We start from the raw sequence: 25,396 nt of genomic DNA on the forward strand, positions 1-25,396 counted from the left end.
TTTAGCCACAGCGCCCTACGTGCCTGAATGGCGAATCCTGAGTTCTTAGCCGTAAGTTTGGTTAAATGTACTACGGCCTCCGAAATGAATGAATTAGCTAGTTTAAGGACTCTAAGCCTGTCCGTAATGTCGTCCAGCGTAGCTGAACTAAGGTTCTCTTCCAGAGACTCAATCCAAAATGCTGCCGCAGCCGTAATCGGCGCGATGCATGCAAGGGGTTGCAATATAAAACCTTGTTGAACAAACATTTTCTTAAGGTAACCCTCTAATTTTTTATCCATTGGATCTGAAAAAGCACAGCTATCCTCCACCGGGATAGTGGTACGCTTAGCTAAGGTAGAAACTGCTCCCTCCACCTTAGGGACCGTTTGCCATAAGTCCCGTGTGGTGGCGTCTATTGGAAACATCTTTCTAAATATTGGAGGGGGTGAGAACGGCACACCGGGTCTATCCCACTCCTTAGTAACAATTTCAGTTAGTCTCTTAGGTATAGGAAAAACGTCAGTACTCGCCGGTACCGCAAAGTATTTATCCAACCTACACAATTTCTCTGGTATTGCAACAGTGTTACAATCATTAAGAGCCGCTAAAAACCTCCCCTAGTAATACACGGAGGTTCTCCAATTTAAATTTAAAATTTGAAATATCTGAATCCAATCTGTTTGGATCAGAACCGTCACCCACAGAATGAAGCTCTCCGTCCTCATGCTCTGCAAGCTGTGACGCAGTATCAGACATGGCCCTAGTATTATCAGCGCACTCTGTTCTCACCCCAGAGTGATCACGCTTGCCTCTTAGTTCTGGTAATTTAGCCAAAACTTCAGTCATAACAGTAGCCATATCTTGTAATGTTATCTGTAATGGCCGCCCAGATGTACTAGGCGCCACAATATCACGCACCTCCCGGACGGGAGATGCAGGTACTGACACGTGAGGCGAGTTAGTCGGCATAACTCTCCCCTCGCTGTTTGGTGAAATTTGTTCAATTTGTACAGATTGGCTTTTATTTAAAGTAGCATCAATACAGTTAGTACATAAATTTCTATTGGGCTCCACCTTGGCATTGGAACAAATGACACAGGTATCTTCCTCTGAATCAGACATGTTTAACACACTAGCAATAAACTTGCAACTTGGTTACAATCTTATTTAACAAAAACGTACTGTGCCTCAAAGAAGCACTAAACGATTAAATGACAGTTGAAATAATGAACTGAAAAACAGTTATAGCATCAATCCTTAAAAACAACACAACTTTTAGCAAAGGTTTGTTCCCATTAGTAAAGTAACAATAATTAAATTTGAAACATAAAAATTACAGAGCAATGTTTTTAATCACAGTCAATATATAAGTCTCACAGCTCTGCTGAGAGAATCTACCTCCCTCCAAAGAAGTTTGAAGACCCCTGAGTTCTGTTAGAGATGAACCGGATCATGCAGGAAAAACAAGAGTAACTGACTGGAAATTTTTGATGCGTAGCAAAGAGCGCCAAAAACGGCCCCTCCCCCTCACACACAGCAGTGAGAGAGAAACGAAACTGTCACAATTAAAACAAGCAACTGCCAAGTGGAAAAATAATGCCCAAACATTTATTCACTCAGTACCTCAGAAAATGCAAACGATTCTACATTCCAGCAAAAACGTTTAACATAATAAATACCTATTAAAAGGTTTAATGTACTTTTAACAGAGTAATTCCGGTGAAATACCATCCCCAGAATACTGAAGTGTAGAGTATACATACATGTCATTATAACGGTATGGCAGGATTTTCTCATCAATTCCATTCAGAAAATAAAAACTGCTACATACCTCAATGCAGATTCATCTGCCCGCTGTCCCCTGATCTGAAGCTTTTACCTCCCTCAGATGGCCGAGAAACAGCAATATGATCTTAACTACTCCGGTTAAAATCATAGTAAAAACTCTGGTAGATTCTTCTTCAAACTCTGCCAGAGAGGCAATAACACGCTCCGGTGCTATTGTAAAATAACAAACTTTTGATTGAAGTTATAAAAACTAAGTATAATCACCATAGTCCTCTCACACATCCTATCTAGTCGTTGGGTGCAAGAGAATGACTGGGAGTGACGTAGAGGGGAGGAGCTATATGCAGCTCTGCTGGGTGAATCCTCTTGCATTTCCTGTTGGGGAGGAGTTATATCCCAGAAGTAATGATGACCCGTGGACTGATCACACATAACAGAAGAAAACCAAGATTGAGAGGCTAATCATATCCAGGACCGGGCTTTGAATGGTAAGACTATTTTCAATAGTCCATACCCTAGAAGCACATTTGTTTAGTGCACTTTTCTCTTTTCTTTTTAGGTTTTTATATGTATACCTCTATCTAAGGATTAGGACTTTGGACTTCAATACACTCAAGGACTTTACTCAAATTAGACTTTTAAGGAAGAAATTACTACTTACATTTCACCAGGATTTGATAGATTTTGGACATTTTTTCATCCGTTTTTTATATTATTATTCTTCTTCCATTCAATTGTTTATAATGATGACATAAATGTTTTAATTGTTTATTATTTGATTGTTTCATAAATTGTCACACAATATGATTTTATAACCAGATATATATCAATTATTGGAAAGTTTTATTATCAGAACGGACCGGTGTGTCCCAAAGCTAATTGAATTATAGCTGGTACCAGCTTAGTTGAGCTTTAGGTTTACAAATGGTTAAACCCACTCATTTTTGATTGTATTGCATTAACTCACTCATTTTTTATTGTATTATATTATTGCACATTATACACAGGAGTATTATATATCACAAGGATTTGATTTGTTCTTATATATATATAATTTTTTATTTTTTTTTTATCACTATCTATTCAAATTTGATAAAGGAAATTTTTTTTTTTTTTTTTTTTTTTTTTTTTAAAAGATTTTTATTAAGGTTGTGCTGAAAACAATACAACATATGCAAGGTAATATAATACAGAGCAAACATAAATGGTACATTTCAAATATACTGCTTCCATCTTAATAAATACGTTTTACAACATAGGCAATACTATGGAAGAATTGGAACCTTTTTTTTTTACAATTATATGAACAACACACAAAACCCAAGATAGAAATTAAAGGGAATCTAGAATAGGTTGACATGTAGTGTGCCATGGGATATGAATACTTTAAGCGCCAGTTAACTGCTGTAATATTATGCTAGAGTATGTAGACATTATGCAATAATTAAATTCAAATGGTATAAAAAATAAAGGCGCCAAGTATAAATTAAAATAACATAGTATGGTAACTAAGTATGGAATACAATCTATGATGCGGTATAGGCAAGAGAAACCGCGTAGTTATCCCTCCCAGAGAAGGGGGGGGGTACATTCTGGTAGTGTGGGGGGGGGGGGGGGAGGTGGTAATTTAGATGCTATGGGACTCTCAGTTAACTAGGACGTAGATAGTTCGCCAGGGAGAAGTATCTATGAGAAGTTAACCTCCTTTGACCTTCCTGTCATTCTTGATAAGCATGATAACACAGTAGAGCAATAATTGATAGCTATATATATATGCCAAACAGATGACAGACATAAATTAAACCATTTTCCATAGGGTGAACAAAAAATAAGGTACGTAGTGAAACCCTGTAATATCAACTGAGTGGAGGTACCTAAATAGGTTCATACATACTTTATAAAGATTAGGCAGGCAATACTTGTGCGCAGTTAACAGTTAGTGTGCTGTAGAGAGCGAGTTTTATCTAAGGTTCAAGGGTGTGCCAAGTCTCCAAACTTAGGAGAAAAGAAGTATTAATAGTGAGGCTATCAACTAGAGCTATGGGGTAGGCTGACTATTATAGAGGGTCTACAGTATTAATTTTTGATACTACCTTCATAGACTCAAAGTAGAAAATGTGCCTATCGAAACCAGACCACATGTGGGTTGGTAATCTACTCCTATAACCAATTTAAACCGTGTCACCTGGGTATGGGCCCTATACTCAGAGACCAGTATGTAAGCTGTTTTGAGTAATGAGGTAGGTTCCAATGTGAAATCATTCTTTAACCCTAGTAAACGTGAGCAGACATGTTAGCATTAGTTTAACTAAGTTGGGAGCCTGCTCCCAACACCAGACAGCCACTCCTAATTATATATCTCCAGAAGTTATATGGGACTATACGTATACAGACATATGCATGTTCACAAACGCAGACACACACACATTTACTTGTATTTGGGTAGAGCTACGCTGGGTTATTCCAGAACTTTAGGACAGTAGTAACATATGGAGTCAAATTAGCCGTGGGAGCACTGTGAGGTGAGTTAACAACAATTAGCATACATAGAGAACAAAGTCTAACCCAATCTGTGAATTAGCTTTGGGAAAAATATATTAACTTATACAACAAGTGGAGCCTTATGGGATAAAGCTAAAGTCACCCATATAACCATAAGGGGTGAGTGCCAAACTATTCTAAACAAAACATATGGCGAAATTTGCTGCAAACTCAGATATTACTGCCACAATGTTAACTGTAAAAATATGCATTATCTCCCTATTAGCCTAGTTATAGCAGAATCAAGATGGCCATATAGAGCAGTCATTGCACAGTTATGACTCTAGTTCATGTGTGAGCTTCACAAGAAGTTTGCAGGGTGGCTTAGTTTTTTTTATTTTATTTTTGTCCTTTTTTTTTTTTTTCCCCCTTAAAAAGGAACTATGCATCTATTATGCTAGAGTGAGCTCTTTAACTACATACAAGATTAGCTGCTAGGTATAAGACACTAGTGACACTATGAGATGTCAAGTGCTGGACCCTGCAAGTAGGGTAGGAGAGAACGGTAATAGTAACAAAGGCAGCAGTCCCATTAAAACGTGCACAAAAAGCATAATTAAACCTCTACTCCCCTCCGGTGGCTTAAAGTGGTAATTACACATTCCATCACAAAATATACATTTACATCGAAAATGCAACGGTCAGGAGTGTAAAATAGAGTAGCTGCTAGTTAGTATAAAAAATAATTAAATACATAAAAAACAAAACAAAAAAAAGCATGCATCCTTCTAATAACTCACTCAGCTATAGCCAGCTTTTAAACAGAGTCTGCCCCAAAACTAAACCAAATGTAGCACCTACTTAGTATGAGCTAGTACTAGCTATTCTGTGGACCTCCAGAAGTAGCAATGAGATTATGAGATAGTGCTTGCTGATTAGCGATAGGTATGCTTGGTGTATAGATCTGCAGTATGGCTCAGATTTAGAGGTTATTTGGCGTATAAACAGTGTCAACTAACATGACAACTTGCTGTACATGACAATTGTAAAACTATTAGGGTAACTTTCTACATACAACATATGTGGAACTTTTAGGACAATTAAGGTTGGCACAAACAAACATAGTGCAGCTACAGTAATGTATTTTAACCAGAAACATAGTCATTAGCCTGTCTATGCACCGTAAATGAGGCAGATGTTTGGGGCGATAAAATAGAAAAGTGTAAAGAGTAAATAATTGGGGAAGGACTTCAGCTTGCTGTACTGCCATCTTTCAAAGGTTATAACACATAAAGCAGTTCCAAAAGAAGTCAGAGAAGTCAGAGAACTCTGGGATCAAAGCGATGTGCCAAAGCTATGCTGAAGATTTTGCGTGACAAATCTGCTCTGGAGACACCGCTGGCAGTCCGCTCAGCCCACTCCCAATCTCACTCTTAGAGCTGAATAATCCACCAGTAACCTCATTTCAACAAAGGGATCGTTGAGCAAATTCTCAGTGGGGCAGATAAGCAGTAAGAGGTTAGAGGTGCGTAGCGGCAATTTTGTGGGTCCCACCTCAACATAATGACCCTGTAGCAGGGCCAGGTCAGAGTGCAGAGTAAAGTGAGCCCCATTGTCTGATTCGTGAGTGCTCCATGTGGCTTCCTTTATGGATAGTGATGGCTGCTTTGGTTCTTCCGATACTGTCTCGTGGTTACACACAGGGCTCAGCCGATCAAACTCAGCAGACATCCCAGCTAGGAGGGAATCTGTGCCCGATGGGTCCCGGACAGGTGAGCAAAGTCCTTCCACTGATTCCCAGAGTCTCGCATGATGTGCAGTTAGTAGGTCCTGCAAGGCTGAAACAAATGCGGATGGCTCCATTTTCCAAAACTTATTTGTTAAGATGGCCGCTCCTCTAGTGTATCATGTGAGAGCTGCAAGAGTTTTAGGATAACTCCGAGTCCCCTCTGCTCTTTTCTTCCTCCTCAAATCTCTCAATATGTGTCCTAAAGAGTTAGGCTATTATTTTACGAAATTTTAGGCGTTTCTGAGCGATCTAGTATGTAGGCAATTGAGTTATATGAGCAGAGCTCTATCTATGTGCGACCGCTCAGATGCCCGGTTGGCTCCGCCCCCAGGAAATTTATTTTTAGACTCATAACATGGGTCTTTCACTAAGAAACTAATCCTTTACTGGATTTTTTTCTTCACAATTATATTTCCTTTCATTTTTTATATTTGAATTCATATTCTTATTTTTATTTTTATGGTTATATTGACACATACGTTTCACGATCTCATTTTTAAACATATGAGCTGTACCAATTCATTTTTGGATTATATCCATGCAGTAGGAAAATAAAGGGTCATTATCCCTAGGATTTGTACTCCAGTGAGTTCATCAGTTCGGTCTAATATTCTGATCTCATTATTTGTTAATTTTTGTTAATTTTTGTCAATTTTTGTTATTTTTTATCTACGCAGATTTTATTAAATACTTGTACAAATATTTGATTTTAATATTTTGACTCCTGTGGTATATCTTAGCCAGTGGCGCTCCTATATATCCTATTTTCTGTAGTAATGAGACAAGCAAGCTTGGAAAAACACTTTAATAAAGGTGAAACAGCAATTAAACAAAAACGTTACTGTGCCTTTAAGAAAAAAAAACTAGCACTTAAACTGCAAAACAGTGAAAAAATATAGTAAAGTCTTCGAAATTTTTACAGTGTGTGTAAGGGACTAAAGCAACATTGCACCCACTTGCAAAAGGATGGTTAACCCCTTAGCCCCCAAACCGGATTTAAAAAACGTCAACCACTGGTAAAAGACCGTTGAGCACCTTGCCACAGCTCTGCTGAGGCTCCTACCTGCCCTCAGATACGATTAAGGGAAGAAATAAACCCTTTATAATGGTCCTCAGATGCCAAAGTACTCCTCTAGGGAAGCTGGATGTCTCAGTCTGAAGGAAACTGCGCATCTAGAGCGCGAAAATAGGCCCCTCCCACCATGTACTGGATGTCAGAGGGGCCTTAAGAAAATACTCCTAGGAGTATCTGACTAGCCATGTGGAAAATTTTGCCCCAAATAAAGACTTATCTCCCTCAGAGAAAAAACGTCCTATTTATAAAAAACATGCAAACGTTTTGTCACTAAGTAATATTAACATGAGTATTACCCTGTTTTGTAAGCATGATCCCAGTCGTTGTTAAATCACTGCATCAAGCTTACCTCAAATACACAAGGCTCTGTCAGCATTTTCTAGAACTTATTCATCTCTCTAGAAATAAAAATACTGAACATACCTCAAAGCAGGTAATCTGCAGACCGTTCCCCCAACTGAAGTTTTCCCATACTCTTCAGTTATGTGTGAGAACAGCAATGGACCTTAGTTACAAACCGCTTAGATCATCAACCTTCAGGCAGAATTCTTCTTCTAATTTCTGCCTGAGAGTTAAACAGTACAACGCCGGTACCGTTTAAAAATAACAAACTCTTGATTGAAGGTAACACTACACTAAGTCACCACATATCTCTTGATACTTCCTATCTTGTCGAGAGTTGCAAGAGAATGACTGGAGGTGGGGGTTAGGGGAGGAGCTATATAGACAGCTCTGCTGTGGGTGTCCTCTTGCAACTTCCTGTTGGGAAGGAGAATATCCCACAAGTAATGGATGAACCCGTGGACTGTATACACCTTACAAGAGAAAACATAATTTATGTAAGAACTTACCTGATAAATTCATATTGTTCATAGTGGCAAGAGTCCATGAGCTAGTGATATATGTGATATACATTCCAACCAGGAGGGGGAAAAGTTTCCAAAACCTCAAAAGGCTGATTAATACACATCCCACCTCACTCATACGTTAGTTTAACGTTTAGCCAAGAAATGAGGTATAAAAAAAAGTAAAAAGCATACAAAAAGAGGAATTGGAAAAAATAATGTGCTTTATACAAAAAATTCATAACCACAAAAAAGATTGGGTTTCTTGGACTCTTGACACTATGAAATAAATTAATTTATCAGGTAAGTTCTTAAATTATGTTTTCTTTCATGTAAGTGGCGAGAGTCCATGAGCTAGTGCAACATGGGATATAATACCCAAGATGTGGAAGACCACAAGTCACTAGAGAGGGAGGGATAAAAATAAAAACAGCTATCCGCTGAGAAATTAAATCCCAAACAATAATTACGTTTTCTTAAATATTAAAAAAAAAACTCAAATCAAAGGCATTAGAATCAAGCTGAGACAACTGCCTGAAAAACCTTCCTACCAAAGGCTGCTTCCGAAGACGCAAACACATAAAAAATGGCAAAATTAAAAAGTATGCAAAGAAGACCAAGTTGCTGCTTTGCAAATTTGATCAACTGAAGCTTCATTCTTGAGAGCCCAAGAAGTGGAAATAAGACAGAAAGAGCAGAAATTTGTTCTTTCAAATGTTAATCCAAACCATACTGAAGAAACTGTAAAATCCTAGGAATTTTTAAAGAATGCCAAGAATAATCATGAGTTGAACATCATGAAATATAGGTTTTTCAAACCCAAAAATCTAATCTCCTAGAAACAGACTTATGAGCCTGTATCATAGTGCTAATAACTAATTCAGAGAAACATCTATGACTAAACACTTAAGCGTTCAATTTCCAAATCAGCAAATTTAGAAATTTGAGATCCTATGGAAAAAACGGCCCCTGAAACACAAGGTCTGGCCTTAAAGGAAATGGCCAAGGCTGGCAACTGAACATCCTGACAAGGTCCGCATACCAAAACCTGAGAGACCAAGCTGGAGCTATCAGAAACACATAAAAATTGTTCCATTATGATCTTGAAGATCACCCTTGGAAAAAGAACCAGAGGCGGAAAAATGTAAGCAGGTTGGTAAAAACCAAAGAACTGCTAGAGCATCCACTATCTCCGCATGAGGATCTTTGGACCTGGAAAGGAATCTGGAAAACTTCTTGTTTAGACGAGAGACCATCAGATCTATTTCTGGAAGACCCCACATCTGTACAAGATGAAAAAAACACATCTGGATAGAGAGCACTCCCCCAGATATAAAGTCTGACGGCTGTGATAATCCCCTTCCCAATTGTCTACACCTGAGCTATGAATCGCAGAAATTAGACAAGAAAGGATCTGAGATACTTCCTCCATAACTGAAGGACTGTGAGTGCCTCCTTGATGATTGACAAATGCCACTGTTGTGATATTGTCTGTTTAAAAAACAAATGTAAAAGTTGTCTTTTCAATAGAAGCCACACCTGAAGAGCCCTGGAAATAGCATGGAGTTCTAAAATATTGATTAGTAACCTCGCCTCCTGAGGTTTCCAAACCCCTAGTGCTGTCAGAGACTCTCAGAAAGCTCACCCACCTGAAAAACTTGCATCTGTTGAGAATACAGTCCAGGTAGGACGAACAAATAAGGCCCCCCTGAAAAATAAGGTGATAGTCCAAACACCAAATCAGAGAGAAAAAAGTGTTGGGATTTAAGTATATCAGTTGTGATAACTGAAAAGAATCCCTGCACCTATGGTGTAGCATGAAAATCTATAGAGGCCCCAAACGAAAACGAGCAAAAAGGATTGCACCCGATGCTGCAGTCATGAGAGTCTACTGTGGACTTGAAGTAACCTTGCTAAACAGAAAGGCAGAATAGTACCTATAGTCCCCATCTTGAAAGTTGGGACTCTTATAAAACGATTTAAAAAATTCAGATCCAGAATTGGTCTGAACAAATTTTTTCTCAGGACAATGAATAGATTTGAATAGAAACCCAAACTCCGTTCCTGCAGAGGAACTGGAACCATCACCCCTGAAAACTCTAAATCTGAAACACAGTTCAGTTTTCACAGGGTTTGTTATAACATGGAAAAGAATCTTCCCATGGGAGGTTTTTATTCTGAAACCTATTCGATACCCCTGAGAAAACAATATTCTGAATCCACTGATTTGAACAGAAACTGTCCAAATGTGTTGAAATAAATTCAATCTGCCCCCACACTAGTAGAACTGGCTAAAAGGCCGCACCATCATGCAGTCTTAGGGGCTGAAATTTGTTTAATTATAAGGCTTGGAAAAAATCTAAAATCAGAGCCAGAGGCCTTAGGGGAATGAAAAAATTATTGGGAGCTTAAAAATTACCCTTAGATTTATTAACTTGGGGCAATAAAGACTCCCTTTCCCCCAGTAATAGAGGAAATAATAAAATCTAATAGAACATCTTAAACAAATTACTATCCTAAAATAATAAGATAGTAATCTAAATTTAAACACCAAATCAGAGATTTAAGACATAAAACATTTCTAGTAAAAACGGCTAAAAACAAAGATTTAATATCAGTTAAAATGTCATAAAATATAGCATCATAAATGAAATGATTAGCATGTTGAAGTAAAAGAACAATGCTTAGACAAATCAAGATCTGATAACTAAACTGTAAAATCAAAAAAGTTGAAACAGCAGCAACATTAGCCATAGAAATGCCAGGTTAAAAAATATGGCCAATATGTAAATATGCTTCTCTTAAGATAGGAAACAAACTTCCTATCTAAAGGATCCTTAAAAGAAGAAATATCTTCCATAGGATAGAAGTACGTTTGGCAAGAGAAGAAATAGCCCCACCTTTAGGGACTTTTACCTAAAAACACTAAATTAGCCATAGGTAAAGGATGTAGCTTTTTAAACCTAAAAGAAAGGTAAAAAGAAGCACTAAGTTTAGATTCCTTACTAAACATATGATCAATAGCATCTGGAACAAGAAAAACTTCAAGAGTTACCTCAGAAGCTTAAAAAAACAGAATTCAAACATTTGCTAGTCTTGTTATCAAGAGGACTAGATTCCTCAATACTCAAAGTAAACAATACTTCCTTAATAAAGAATGAATAAATTCAATAGAATGTTTGATTTATCAAAATCAGTCTCTGAAATAGGATCCTCTGATTCAGAGAAAACCCCATCAGCAGAAATATTACAGTATGCTGTCGATCAATACAAACTTCATAGGTTTATGAGAAGTTAGGAGAGATCGCTTACATTAATTTGAAGGCGGAATAGCAGTCATAGCCTTCTCTATTTCTTTTCCAATATAATACTTTATATCAACAGTAATATTATGTACATTAGACTGTGAAGGTAAAACAGTAGATGTATATGTACTATAGAAACATTATCAGTACAGGGAGTGCAGAATTATTAGGCAAATGAGTATTTTGACCACATCATCCTCTTTATGCATGTTGTCTTACTCCAAGCTGTATAGGCTCGAAAGCCTACTACCAATTAAGCATATTAGGTGATGTGCATCTCTGTAATGAGAAGGGGTGTGGTCTAATGACATCAACACCCTATATCAGGTGTGCATAATTATTAGGCAACTTCCTTTCCTTTGGCAAAATGGGTCAAAAGAAGGACTTGACAGGCTCAGAAAAGTCAAAAATAGTGAGATATCTTGCAGAGGGATGCAGCACTCTTAAAATTGCAAAGCTTCTGAAGCGTGATCATGGAACAATCAAGCGTTTCATTCAAAATAGTCAACAGGGTCGCAAGAAGCGTGTGGAAAAACCAAGGCGCAAAATAACTGCCCATGAACTGAGCAAAGTCAAGCGTGCAGCTGCCAAGATGCCACTTGCCACCAGTTTGGCCATATTTCAGAGCTGCAACATCACTGGAGTGCCCAAAAGCACAAGGTGTGCAATACGCAGAGACATGGCCAAGGTAAGTAAGGCTGAAAGACGACCACCACTGAACAAGACACACAAGCTGAAACGTCAAGACTGGGCCAAGAAATATCTCAAGACTGATTTTTCTAAGGTTTTATGGACTGATGAAATGAGAGTGAGTCTTGATGGGCCAGATGGATGGGCCCGTGGCTGGATTGGTAAAGGGCAGAGAGCTCCAGTCCAACTCAGACGCCAGCAAGGTGGAGGTGGAGTACTGGTTTGGGCTGGTATCATCAAAGATGAGCTTGTGGGGCCTTTTCGGGTTGAGGATGGAGTCAAGCTCAACTCCCAGTCCTACTGCCAGTTTCTGGAAGACACCTTCTTCAAGCAGTGGTACAGGAAGAAGTCTGCATCCTTCAAGAAAAACATGATTTTCATGCAGGACAATGCTCCATCACACGCGTCCAAGTACTCCACAGCGTGGCTGGCAAAAAAGGGTATAAAAGAAGGAAATCTAATGACATGGCCTCCTTGTTCACCTGATCTGAACCCCATTGAGAACCTGTGGTCCATCATCAAATGTGAGATTTACAAGGAGGGAAAACAGTACACCTCTCTGAACAGTGTCTGGGAGGCTGTGGTTGCTGCTGCACTCAATGTTGATGGTGAACAGATCAAAACACTGACAGAATCCATGGATGGCAGGCTTTTGAGTGTCCTTGCAAAGAAAGGTGGCTATATTGGTCACTGATTTGTTTTTGTTTTGTTTTTGAATGTCAGAAATGTATATTTGTGAATGTTGAGATGTTATATTGGTTTCACTGGTAAAAATAAATAATTGAAATGGGTATACAGGGAGTGCAGAATTATTAGGCAAGTTGTATTTTTGAGGATTAATTTTATTATTGAACAACAACCATGTTCTCAATGAACCCAAAAAACTCATTAATATCAAAGCTGAATATTTTTGGAAGTAGTTTTTAGTTTGTTTTTAGTTTTAGCTATTTTAGGGGGATTACTGTGTGTGCAGGTGACTATTACTGTGCATAATTATTAGGCAACTTAACAAAAAACAAATATATACCCATTTCAATTATTTATTTTTACCAGTGAAACTAATATAACATCTCAACATTCACAAATATACATTTCTGACATTCAAAAACAAAACAAAAACAAATCAGTGACCAATATAGCCACCTTTCTTTGCAAGGACACTCAAAAGCCTGCCATCCATGAATTCTGTCAGTGTTTTGATCTGTTCACCATCAACATTGCGTGCAGCAGCAACCACAGCCTCCCAGACACTGTTCAGAGAGGTGTACTGTTTTCCCTCCTTGTAAATCTCACATTTGATGATGGACCACAGGTTCTCAATGGGGTTCAGATCAGGTGAACAAGGAGGCCATGTCATTAGATTTTCTTCTTTTATACCCTTTCTTGCCAGCCACGCTGTGGAGTACTTGGACGCGTGTGATGGAGCATTGTCCTGCATGAAAATCATGTTTTTCTTGAAGGATGCAGACTTCTTCCTGTACCACTGCTTGAAGAAGGTGTCTTCCAGAAACTGGCAGTAGGACTGGGAGTTGAGCTTGACTCCATCCTCAACCCGAAAAGGCCCCACAAGCTCATCTTTGATGATACCAGCCCAAACCAGTACTCCACCTCCACCTTGCTGGCGTCTGAGTCGGACTGGAGCTCTCTGCCCTTTACCAATCCAGCCACGGGCCCATCCATCTGGCCCATCAAGACTCACTCTCATTTCATCAGTCCATAAAACCTTAGAAAAATCAGTCTTGAGATATTTCTTGGCCCAGTCTTGACGTTTCAGCTTGTGTGTCTTGTTCAGTGGTTGTCGTCTTTCAGCCTTTCTTACCTTGGCCATGTCTCTGAGTATTGCACACCTTGTGCTTTTGGGCACATGATGTTGCAGCTCTGAAATATGGCCAAACTGGTGGCAAGTGGCATCTTGGCAGCTGCACGCTTGACTTTTCTCAGTTCATGGGCAGTTATTTTGCGCCTTGGTTTTTCCACACGCTTCTTGTTACCCTGTTGACTATTTTGAATGAAACGCTTGATTGTTCGATGATCGCGCTTCAGAAGCTTTGCAATTTTAAGAGTGCTGCATCCCTCTGCAAGATATCTCACTATTTTTGACTTTTCTGAGCCTGTCAAGTCCTTCTTTTGACCCATTTTGCCAAAGGAAAGGAAGTTGCCTAATAATTATGCACACCTGATATAGGGTGTTGATGTTATTAGACCACACCCCTTCTCATTACAGAGATGCACATCACCTAATATGCTTAATTGGTAGTAGGCTTTCGAGCCTATACAGCTTGGAGTAAGACAACATGCATAAAGAGGATGATGTGGTCAAAATACTCATTTGCCTAATAATTCTGCACTCCCTGTATATTTGTTTTTTGTTAAGTTGCCTAATAATTATGCACAGTAATAGTCACCTGCACACACAGATATCCCCCTAAAATAGCTAAAACTAAAAACAAACTAAAAACTACTTCCAAAAATATTAAGCTTTGATTTTAATGAGTTTTTTGGGTTGATTGAGAACATGGTTGTTGTTCAATAATAAAATTAATCCTCAAAAATACAACTTGCCTAATAATTCTGAACTCCCTGTATGAATACTAAAACATAACAAGTGCCACATATATTTGAGCTGAATAAATAAAATCAGCTAATTAAACAATATACACACTTAGCTTTGGTAGAAATTGTGTACAGGCAGAATAGTTTCTACATTAACATCAGAGGCAGGATCAGTTTGAGACATCTTGCAAAATGTAAAAAAAAAAAAAAAAAAACATTTAAACAAAATATTCAATTTCCTCAAAAGAGCAGTTTCAGGAAGGGAAAATGCTTATGCTAAAAAGCTTAAATGAAAATAAAAGCAAAAAGCAAACATCATAGCCCTCTGTAAACAAATGAGAACAGAGAGCAAAAGAGGGAGAGACTTAATAAAACAATTTGTTTTGCACCAATAATGACACAAACAAAGATGACGCAAATGCAGAGAAAAAAACTTTTGGCGCCAAAGTTGACAAGAAATGACATGATTCGCGTCATAACAAGCGCGACTTCACGCCAATAAAATTTGCGTCACCAAAGATGCAAGAAATTACGTGACTCGCGTCACAACAAACCCAACCTTCGCGCCAAAAATATTCATGCCAAGAATGACGCAATAAATAGAAGCATTTTGCGTCATCGCGAGCCTAATTTGCCCACGAAAATTTGAAAAAAGAAGTCCGAAGTTACAACTAGCTGGAACCCAAGGTAAGAATAAAATTACTAAATTACTCCCAAAATCATAATTTCCATGCTGAAACTGTTAGACTGCAAAGGGAAATAAACATAGACCTGACTCATGGCAAATATATGCAATATATATTAAAACTTTAAAAAATAAAGTGCCAAACATAGCTGAGAGTGTCTTAAAAAAATAATATATACTTACCTGAAGACACCCATCCACATATAGCAGACAGCCAAACCAGTACTGAAACATATCAGCAGAGGTAATGGTAAAGGAGTATAATGTCGATCTGTAAAGGGAGGTGGCAGATGAATCCCCACAATCGAATTTACAGAGCCTTAGAATAGATTTCCCATAGGTGAAAACATGGCATCATCAGGCAATACTCCCTTCACATCTCTCAGACAAACACTGTACTTTGAGAGGAATTGGGTTTTAAAAAATGCTTAGAAGCGGCTTTCACAGAAGAAAATCAAGCACGACTCCAACCTCCATCCTCCAACTAAGGCAAAGTTTGTAAAACTGAATTATGAGTGAGGTGGGAGGTGTATTTATAGGTATTTTGAGGTTTGGGAAACTTTGCCCCCTCCTGGTAGGAATGTATATCCCATATGTCACTAGCTCATGGACTCTTGCCACTTACATGAAAGAAAATGCCTTTTATTTTAGTGCTGGCAGACTTTCTGCCAGTACCTAAGATGGCAGTGACAATTGTGAGGTGGGGGAGGGAAGAGAGCTGTTTGAGGGGGGTCAGGGAGGGATCAGGGATCAAAGCTAAAATAAACCCTACAAGCTACCGCATTAACCCCTTCACTGCTGGGCATAATACAAGTGTGGTGCGCAGCAGCATTTAGCGGCCTTCTAATTACCAAAAAGCAATGCCAAAGCCATATATGTCTGATATTTCTGAACAAAGGGGATCCCAGAGAAGCATTTACAACCATTTTGCCATAATTGCACAAGCTGTTTGTAAATAATTTTAATTAGAAACCTAAAGTTTGTGAAAAAACAGAATTTATATCTTACCTGATAAATTCCTTTCTCCTACGGTGTGTCCGGTCCACGGCTTCATCCTTACTTGTGGGAATATTCTCTTCCCTAACAGGAAATGGCAAAGAGGCACACAGCAAAAGCTGTCCATATAGCCCCTCCTCTGGCCACGCCCTCCAGTCATTCGACCGACGGTTAGGAGAAAAAGGAGAAACTATAGGGTGCCGTGGTGACTGTAGTGTATAGAGATAAAAAAAATTTAAGCCTGACAAAAAGCCAGGGCGGGCCGTGGACCGGACACACCGTAGGAGAAAGGAATTTATCAGGTAAGATATAAATTCTGTTTTCTCCTACATAGGTGTGTCCGGTCCACGGCTTCATCCTTACTTGTGGGAACCAATACCAAAGCTTTAGGACACGGATGAAGGGAGGGAACAAGTCAGGCAACCTAAACGGAAGGCACCACGGCTTGCAAAACCTTTCTCCCAAAAACAGCCTCCGAAGAAGCAAAAGTATCGAATTTGTAAAATTTTGTAAAAGTGTGCAGTGAAGACCAAGTCGCTGCCTTACAGATCTGATCAACAGAAGCCTCGTTCTTGAAGGCCCATGTGGAAGCCACAGCCCTAGTAGAGTGAGCTGTAATTCGTTCAGGAGGCTGCCGGCCGGCAGTCTCATAAGCCAATCGGATGATGCTTTTCAGCCAAAAGGAAAGAGAGGTAGCAGTAGCTTTCTGCCCTCTCCTCTTACCAGAATAAACGACAAACAAGGATGATGTCTGTCTGAAATCCTTTGTTGCTTCTAAATAGAATTTTAAAGCACGGACCACATCTAGGTTGTGTAACAAACGTTCCTTCTTCGAAACTGGATTCGGACACAGAGAAGGAACAACTATTTCTTGGTTAATATTCCTGTTGGAAACCACCTTTGGAAGAAAACCAGGCTTGGTACGTAAAACTACCTTATCCGTATGAAATCCCAGATAGGGTGGAGTACACTGCAAATCAGATAATTCAGAAACTCTTCTAGCAGAAGAAATAGCAACCAAAAATAGAACTTTCCAAGATAGTAACTTAATATCTATGGAATGCAAAGGTTCAAACGGAACCCCTTGAAGAACTGAAAGAACTAAGTTTAGACTCCATGGAGGAGTCATAGGTCTGTAGACAGGCTTGATTCTAACTAACGCCTGTACAAACGCTTGTACATCTGGCACGGCTGCCAGACGTTTGTGCAACAAGACAGACAGAGCAGATATCTGTCCTTTTAGAGAACTAGCTGACAAACCTTTATCCAAACCTTCTTGGAGAAAGGAGAGTATCCTAGGAATCCTAATTTTACTCCATGAGTAACCCTTGGTTTCGCACCAACAGATATATTTTTTCCATATCTTATGGTAAATTTTCCTAGTCACCGGTTTTCTGGCCTGAACCAGAGTATCTATAACAGATTCCGAAAACCCACGCTTAGATAGAATCAAGCGTTCAATTTCCAAGCAGTCAGTTGCAGAGAAACTAGATTTGGATGTTTGAATGGACCTTGTACTAGAAGGTCCTGCCTCAAAGGTAGCTTCCATGGTGGAGCCGATGACATATTCACCAGGTCTGCATACCAAGTCCTGCGTGGCCATGCAGGAGCTATTAGAATCACAGAAGCCTTCTCCTGTTTGATCCTGGCTACTAGCCTGGGAAGGAGAGGGAACGGTGGAAACACATAAGCTAGATTGAACGACCAAGGCGCCACCAATGCATCCACTAGTGTCGCCTTGGGATCCCTGGATCTGGACCCGTACCGAGGAACCTTGGAGTTCTGACGGGACGCCATCAGTTCCACATCTGGAGTGCCCCATAGTTGAGTTAACTGGGCAAAGACCTCTGGGTGAAGTTCACACTCCCCCGGATGGAAAGTCTGACGACTCAGAAAATCCGCCTCCCAGTTGTCTACTCCTGGGATGTGAATTGCAGATAGATAGCAGGAGTGATCCTCCGCCCATTTGATGATCTTGGATACCTCTCTCATCGCCAAGGAACTCTTTGTTCCCCCCTGATGATTGATGTACACTACAGTCGTCATGTTGTCCGACTGAAATCTTATGAACCTGGCCTTCGCTAGTTGAGGCCAAGCCAGGAGCGCATTGAATATCACTCTCAGTTCCAAAATGTTTATCGGGAGAAGAGACTCTTCCCGAGACCATAGACCCTGAGCTTTCAGAGAGTCCCAGACCGCGCCCCAGCCCAAGAGGCTGGCATCGGTCGTGACAATGACCCACTCCGGTCTGCGGAAACTCATTCCCTGAGACAGGTGATCTTGAGTCAACCACCAGAGAAGTGAGTCTCTGGTTACCTGGTCTACTTGAATTTGGGGAGACAAGTCGGCATAATCCCCATTCCACTGTTTGAGCATGCACAGCTGCAATGGTCTTAAATGAATTCGAGCAAAAGGAACCACGTCCATTGCTGCAACCATTAGTCCTATAACTTCCATGCACTGAGCTATGGAAGGCTGAGGAATAGAATGAAGAACTCGACAAGCTTTTAGAAGTTTTAACTTTCTGACCTCTGTCAGAAAAATCTTCATTTCCACAGAATCTAATATCGTTCCCAGAAAGGGAACCCTTGTGGACTTAAATGAATTCGAGCAAAAGGAACCACGTCCATTGCTGCAACCATTAGTCCTATAACTTCCATGCACTGAGCTATGGAAGGCTGAGGAATAGAATGAAGAACTCGACAAGCTTTTAGAAGTTTTAACTTTCTGACCTCTGTCAGAAAAATCTTCATTTCCACAGAATCTAATATCGTTCCCAGAAAGGGAACCCTTTTCTATGTTCACCTTCCACCCGTGAGATCTTAGAAAGGCTAAAACAATGTCTGTATGAGCCCTTGCTTTGGAAAGGGACGACGCTTGGATTAGAATGTCGTCTAGGTAAGGTGCTACAGCAATGCCCCTCGGCCTTAGAACCGCTAGAAGGGACCCTAGTACCTTTGTGAAAAATCTGGGAGCAGTGGCTAAACCGAATAAAAGAGCCACGAACTGGTAATGTTTGTCCAAAAAGGCGAACCTTAGGAACTGATGGTGATCTTTGTGGATAGGAATATGCAGGTACGCATCCTTTAAGTCCACGGTAGTCATATTGACCCTCCTGGATTGTTGGTAAGATCGTCCGAATGGTTTCCATCTTGAACGATGGAACTCTGAGGAATTTGTTTAGTATTTTTAAATCCAGAATTGGCCTGAAAGATCCCTCTTTTTTTGGAACTACAAACAGGTTTGAGTAAAAACCCAGACCTTGTTCCGCTGTTGGAACTGGGTATATCACTCCCATCTTTAATAGGTCTCCTACGCAATGTAAGAATGCCTCTTTATCTGGTCTAAAGATAAGCGAGACACGTGGAACCTTCCCCTTGGAGGAAGTTCCTTGAACTCTAGAAGATATCCCTGGGAGACTATTTCTAGTGCCCAGGGATCCGGAACATCTCTTGCCCAAGCCTGAGCAAAGAGAGATAATCTGCCCCCTACTAGATCCGGTCCCGGATCGGGGGCTACCCCTTCATGCTGTCTTGGTAGTAGCAGCAGGCTTCTTGTTCTGTTTACCCTTGTTCCAGCCTTGCACAGGTTTCCATGCAGGTTTGGGCTGGGCAGCATTGCCCTCTTGTCTAGAGGCTGCAGAGTTAGAAGCTGGTCCGTTCCTGAAATTGCGAAAGGAACGAAAATTAGACTTGTTCTTAGCCTTGAAAGGTCTATCTTGTGGGAGGGCATGGCCCTTTCCCCCAGTGATGTATGAAATAATCTCCTTCAATTCCGGCCCAAAAAGGGTCTTACCTTTGAAAGGAATATTAAGTAATTTAGTCTTGGACGACACATCTGCCGACCATGATTTTAGCCAAAGCGCCCTGCGCGCCACTATAGCAAAACCTGAGTTTTTCGCCGCTAATTTCGTTATTTGAAAAGCGGCATCCAATATAAAGGAATTAGCTAACTTAAGTGCGTGAATTCTGTCCATGACTTCATCATATGAAGTCTCCTTCTGGAGCGAGCTTTCTAATTCCTTGAACCAAAAAGACGCCGCTGAGGTGACAGTAATAATGCACGCAATTGGTTGAAGAAGGAAACCTTGCTGAACAAAAATCTTTTTAAGCAATCCTTCCAATTTTTTATCCATAGGATCTTTGAAAGCGCAACTGTCCTCTATAGGAATAGTTGTGCGCTTTGCTAACGTTGAAACTGCCCCCTCAACCTTAGGGACCGTCTGCCATGCGTCCCTTCTGGGGTCTACAATGGGGAACATTTTCTTAAATATAGGAGGTGGGGCAAGCGGTATACCCGGCTTCTCCCACTCCTTATTCACTATGTCCGCTACCCTCTTGGGTATCGGAAAGGCATCAGCGTGCACAGGGACCTCTAAGAATTTGTCCAATTTGCACAACTTCTCTGGGATTACCAAAGAATCACAATCATCCAGAGTAGCTAGTACCTCCTTAAGCAGGGCGCGGAGATGTTCTAGCTTAAATTTAAATGCTACTATATCAGGTTCTGCATGTTGAGAAATTTTTCCTGAGTCAGAAATTTCTCCCTCAGACAGCCCCTCCCTCACAGCCAATTCCGATTGATGTGAGGGTAAAATAGATAATGTATCGTCAGCGTCTACTTGTTCATCCTTTTCTGTATTTAAAACTGAACAATCACGCTTTCTCTGAAATGCTGGCAGTTTGGATAAAAGATTTGCTATAGAATTATCCACTACTGCTGTTAATTGCTGCATAGTAACAAGCATTGGCGCGCTAGATGTACTAGGTATCGCCTGCGCGGGCATAACTGGTGTAGACACAGAAGGAGAGGATGTAGAACTATCCCCACTACCTTCATTAGAAGAATCATCTTGGGCAATTTTATTAAATGTGACAGAATTGTCCTTACTTTGTTTGGACGCCATGGCACAATTATCACATACACTTAAAGGGGGGACCACCTTGGCCTCTATACACACAGAACATAAGCTATCTGATGGCACAGACATGTTTTAGGCAGATTTAGGCAGGCTATTAATGCAATAAAAACTATTTTAAACAAAACCGTTACTGTCTCTTTAAATAATAAAATGACACACTTTATTTCTGAATGTTCAAAAAACTATGAAGGCAATATCCGATCTTTATGAAATTTACACCCCAGTGTCTTAATGCTTTGAAAGTATTGCACACAAAAAATGAAGTCTCTAGACCCTTAAATAAGCAAACCGGAGCTAATTGTTCAATTTAACCGGTTTTACACACTACAGTCCCTGCTACAGCCTTTGCTGTAGCTTTTACCTTTCTTAGGGGTTATTCACCACAGAAATAAGCCTTCCGGAGTCTGTTTCTTATCCACAGGACCCTTTCACATGAAGCTGCATGCACTGCCTTTGATATTAACTGCGCAACTGAGGCGCGAAAATGAGGCCTCCTCCCTCTGCATACTAGAGTGAAGGGGCCTTCCTGACTAGATTAGGCGTCTAACTAATGCCAGGAATAATTAAAACGTTCCCAAAGTGTATTTATTGTTCACAAAACATTTGAAGTGCCATAAAAATGTGATATAAGTCAATCGATTTGGCCCACAACAGTGTCTACCAGTATAAAGCCCAACAAATAAGCCTATAATCTGTTACACAGTCTAAGAAAATGGCTTACCGGTCCCCTGAGGGAAAAACTGACAGTCTTCTAGCATTACCCTGTGTTGTTAGAAAAGAGACTGTTCATACCTGGAGCAGATGAGTCTGCAAACTGTTACCCCCAACTGAAGTTCTCTGGTCTCAACAGTCCTGCGTGGTAACAGCAATGGATTCTAGTTACTTGTGCTAAAATCATATTCCTCTTTAACAGAAATCTTCATCACTTTCTGTTGTAGAGTAAATAGTACAAACCGGCACTATTTTAAAATAACAAACTCTTGATAGAAGAAAGAGAAACTACAACTAAACACCACAAACTCTTTACCATCCCCGTGGAGATGCTACTTGTTCAGAGCGGCAAAGAGAATGACTGGAGGGCGGGGCCAGAGGAGGGGCTATATGGACAGCTTTTGCTGTGTGCCTCTTTGCCATTTCCTGTTAGGGAAGAGAATATTCCCACAAGTAAGGATGAAGCCGTGGACCGGACACACCTATGTAGGAGAAAGTGAACGTTTTCGTTTTCTTTTTTATGACACGATGAGTCCACGGATCATCTTAATTACTAATGGGATATTCACCTCCTGGTCAGCAGGAGGTGGCAAAGAGCACCACAGCAAAGCTGTTAAATAGCTCCTCCTTTCCCTACCACTCCAGTCATTCTCTTTGCATACGTTAGTGATAGGAAGTGGTAAAGTGAGGTGTTAGTTAGAATTCTTCAATCAAGAGTTTATTATTTTTAAAGTGGTACAGGATTGTGCTGCTTTGTCCTAGGTTGTAACCGTATTCCATATCAGTCTCTTCAGTAGAGCATTGGTTGCTTTAGAGCAATGGGAACTTGTGGGACATAATTCTCACTGCACCACTCATGTTTTCATGCTGCCCTACATCCTTCAGTCTGAGGTAAACATTTACTCAGCATTTTATTCTCCTCAGGTTGATGTGAGGGAGAGGACCTCTCAAGCCTGAGAGCTGCCTTGCTGCCAGGCAGAAGCTAAGGTAAGTGCTACTTTAATTTTCTGGGGTACATTGAAACAGTAAGGAGACTCAGAAAAAAGTGAGCACACTCTGAACATAAGGGGCACTGAAAGGGAAGGTGGCTCTTTATGTTAGGGACATTACAATCTTTCCTGGGGTGGAGAGTATTTTTGGCAGTGTTACTTGGCAGGCACTGGGGCTGGAGTAAGGCTGTTGTTATGGCTCTGGTGGTTACATATTTTTTACTGTATATGACGAGCAGGTAGTTTCGGCATAGGTTAATGCCCACGATGGGCGTATCTTCCTGTTTGCGCGCCACTATAGTTGCGCTTCAGTTCTGAGGGACCGACATTAGAAAGGATTTGTCCGGTCTGTTCTAGAGACTCATGGTGAAGCAGAGCATGCGTTTCTAGTATAGGAGCGGTATTTCCTTTTCAGCAGCGCTAAACGGATCGTCTGGGAAATTGTCTGATCTTCAGTCAGGTAGGAGCACCTCAGCGGAGTTGCTGAGGTGCAGAGGTGTACCATTTTACTTAAACGTAGTTTGCTAAGCTGAATGGTTTGCAGTAAAAAAGGAACCGTTTTGATTTTAAAGAGACAGTAACAGTTTTTCTATTTAATATTTGCAGATAAATGTAAAAAAATTTATTTGCTATTTGGCCAATTGTGAACAAGCATGGACCAGTGGGACTTGCAAGAAGTCACTTGCTCCTTATGTTTTGACGCCAATGTGGAACCACCAATCCCTTTTTGTCCCTCATGTATTGAGAGGACTTTGAATTATAGGGAAAAGATTTTTTCTGAGCCAATCTCCTCTAAGACGGATGTTGTCCAAGAGTCTAATGATGAGGGTCAATATATGCCGCAGCTTTCTCCCCAAACGTCCCAAATTTTACCGCCTTCACAAGCAGTGCCCTGCGCTTCCGCTATAGTCCCTTCTGGGGTTACTTTAAAAGACATAGCTTCTCTCATGTCTTCTACTATTTCTGATGCTTTGTCTGCTGTTCCAATGTTGCAGGGCAAATGTAAGAGGAAAGCCAGACATTCAGTAAGCAAGGTATCCTCCCAAAGACCTGAAGAGGAGGGTACTGCCGTAGCATCTGAAAGGGGAAATTTCAGATTCAGAGAGTTTATTGCCTCTGACGGACTCGGAGATGTTATATTTTAGGTTTAAACTAGAACAACTTCATCTGTTACTCCGGGAGGTTTTAGTTACCTTGGACGACAGTGACTCCACAGTTGTGGTTGTCCCTAAGAAGTCTAGTAAACTGGACAGATATTTTGAGATCCCTTCCTACACAGACTTATTTCCAGTTCCTCAACAAGCTTCTGAGATCAATGCTAAGGAGTGGGAGAGACCAGATATACCTTTTTCTCCCTCTCCTATTTTTAAGAAGATGTTTCCCATAGCCGACTCTATCAAAGAGGCTTGGCAAACAGTACCTAAGGTGGAAGGGGCCGTTTCCACCTTAGCTAAGAGAACAACTATTCCCATAGAGGATAGCTTTGCCTTCAAAGATCCTATGGATAAAAAGTTAGAGGGTTTACTCAAGAAGATATACAGTATGTACACCAGGGTCTGCAATGGCAACCAGCTGTGTGCATTGCCACCGTCACTAGTGCGCACAGCGTATTGGTTTGATGCTCTGTCTGAGGCCCTCAGGACAGAATCGTCTTTGGATGAGATCCAAGATAGGATAAAGGCTCTTAAACTAGCTAATGCCTTTATTACGGACGCTTCCCTTCAAGTTATCAAACTGGGAACTAAGGTTTAGGGTTTCTCTATTGTTGCTCGCAGAGTCTTATGGTTAAAGCCTTGGTCTGCGGATGTATCATCTAAGTCTAAGCTTCTAGCGATTCCTTACAAGAGGAAGACCTTGTTTGGACGTGGCCCGACGGAAATTATCTCTGATATCACGGGAGGTAAGGGTCATCTGCTCCCTCAAGTTAAGAGAAACAAACAAAAAGGACGACAGAGTAATTTTGGTTCCTTTCGAAATTTCATGGGAAATTCTTCCCCTTCCTCCTCTAAGCAGGAACAATCTAAGCCTGCATGGAGACCCAACCAGTCTTGGAATAAGGGAAAACAATCCAAGAAGCCTGCTATTAAATCCAAGACAGCATGAAGGGCATGCCCCCGATCCGGGACCTAATCTGGTAGGGGGCAGACTTTCCTTCTTCGCTCAGGCTTGGGTTCGGGATGTTCAGGATCCCTGGGCAATAGAAATAGTGTCTCAGGGATACAAATTGGAGTTCAAAAGTTTTCCTCCCAGAGGCAGGTTTCTACTTTCAAGATTATCTGCAGACCTGACAAAGAGAGAGGCGTTCTTACACTGTGTAGGAGACCTCTCCGCCCTGGGAGTGATTGTTCCCGTTCCAGTACAGGAACAGGGTCTGGGGTTTTATTCCAATCTGTTTGTGGTTCCCAAAAAGGAGGGAACCTTCTGACCAATTTTAGACCTCAAGAGTCTAAACAAATTTCTCAGGGTACCGTCCTTCAAGATGGAAACTATTCGTTCCATTCTTCCCTTGATTCAAGAGGGACAATTTATGACAACAGTGGATTTAAAGGATGCGTATCTACATGTTCCCATTCACAGGGATCATCA

At 40.6% G+C, this 25,396-nt stretch overlaps 1 protein-coding gene across 1 annotated transcript in view; it reads right to left on the minus strand.

Annotated features, from left to right (window-relative positions):
- Nucleotides 1–25,396, minus strand: part of CFAP70 (cilia and flagella associated protein 70) — a 576,575-nt gene that overhangs the window by 217,257 nt on the left and 333,922 nt on the right. The gene's annotated exons all lie outside the window — the stretch shown is intronic.

The sequence above is a fragment of the Bombina bombina genome, chromosome 11, assembly GCF_027579735.1.
Source record: "Bombina bombina isolate aBomBom1 chromosome 11, aBomBom1.pri, whole genome shotgun sequence".
Classification (NCBI taxonomy): domain Eukaryota; kingdom Metazoa; phylum Chordata; class Amphibia; order Anura; family Bombinatoridae; genus Bombina; species Bombina bombina.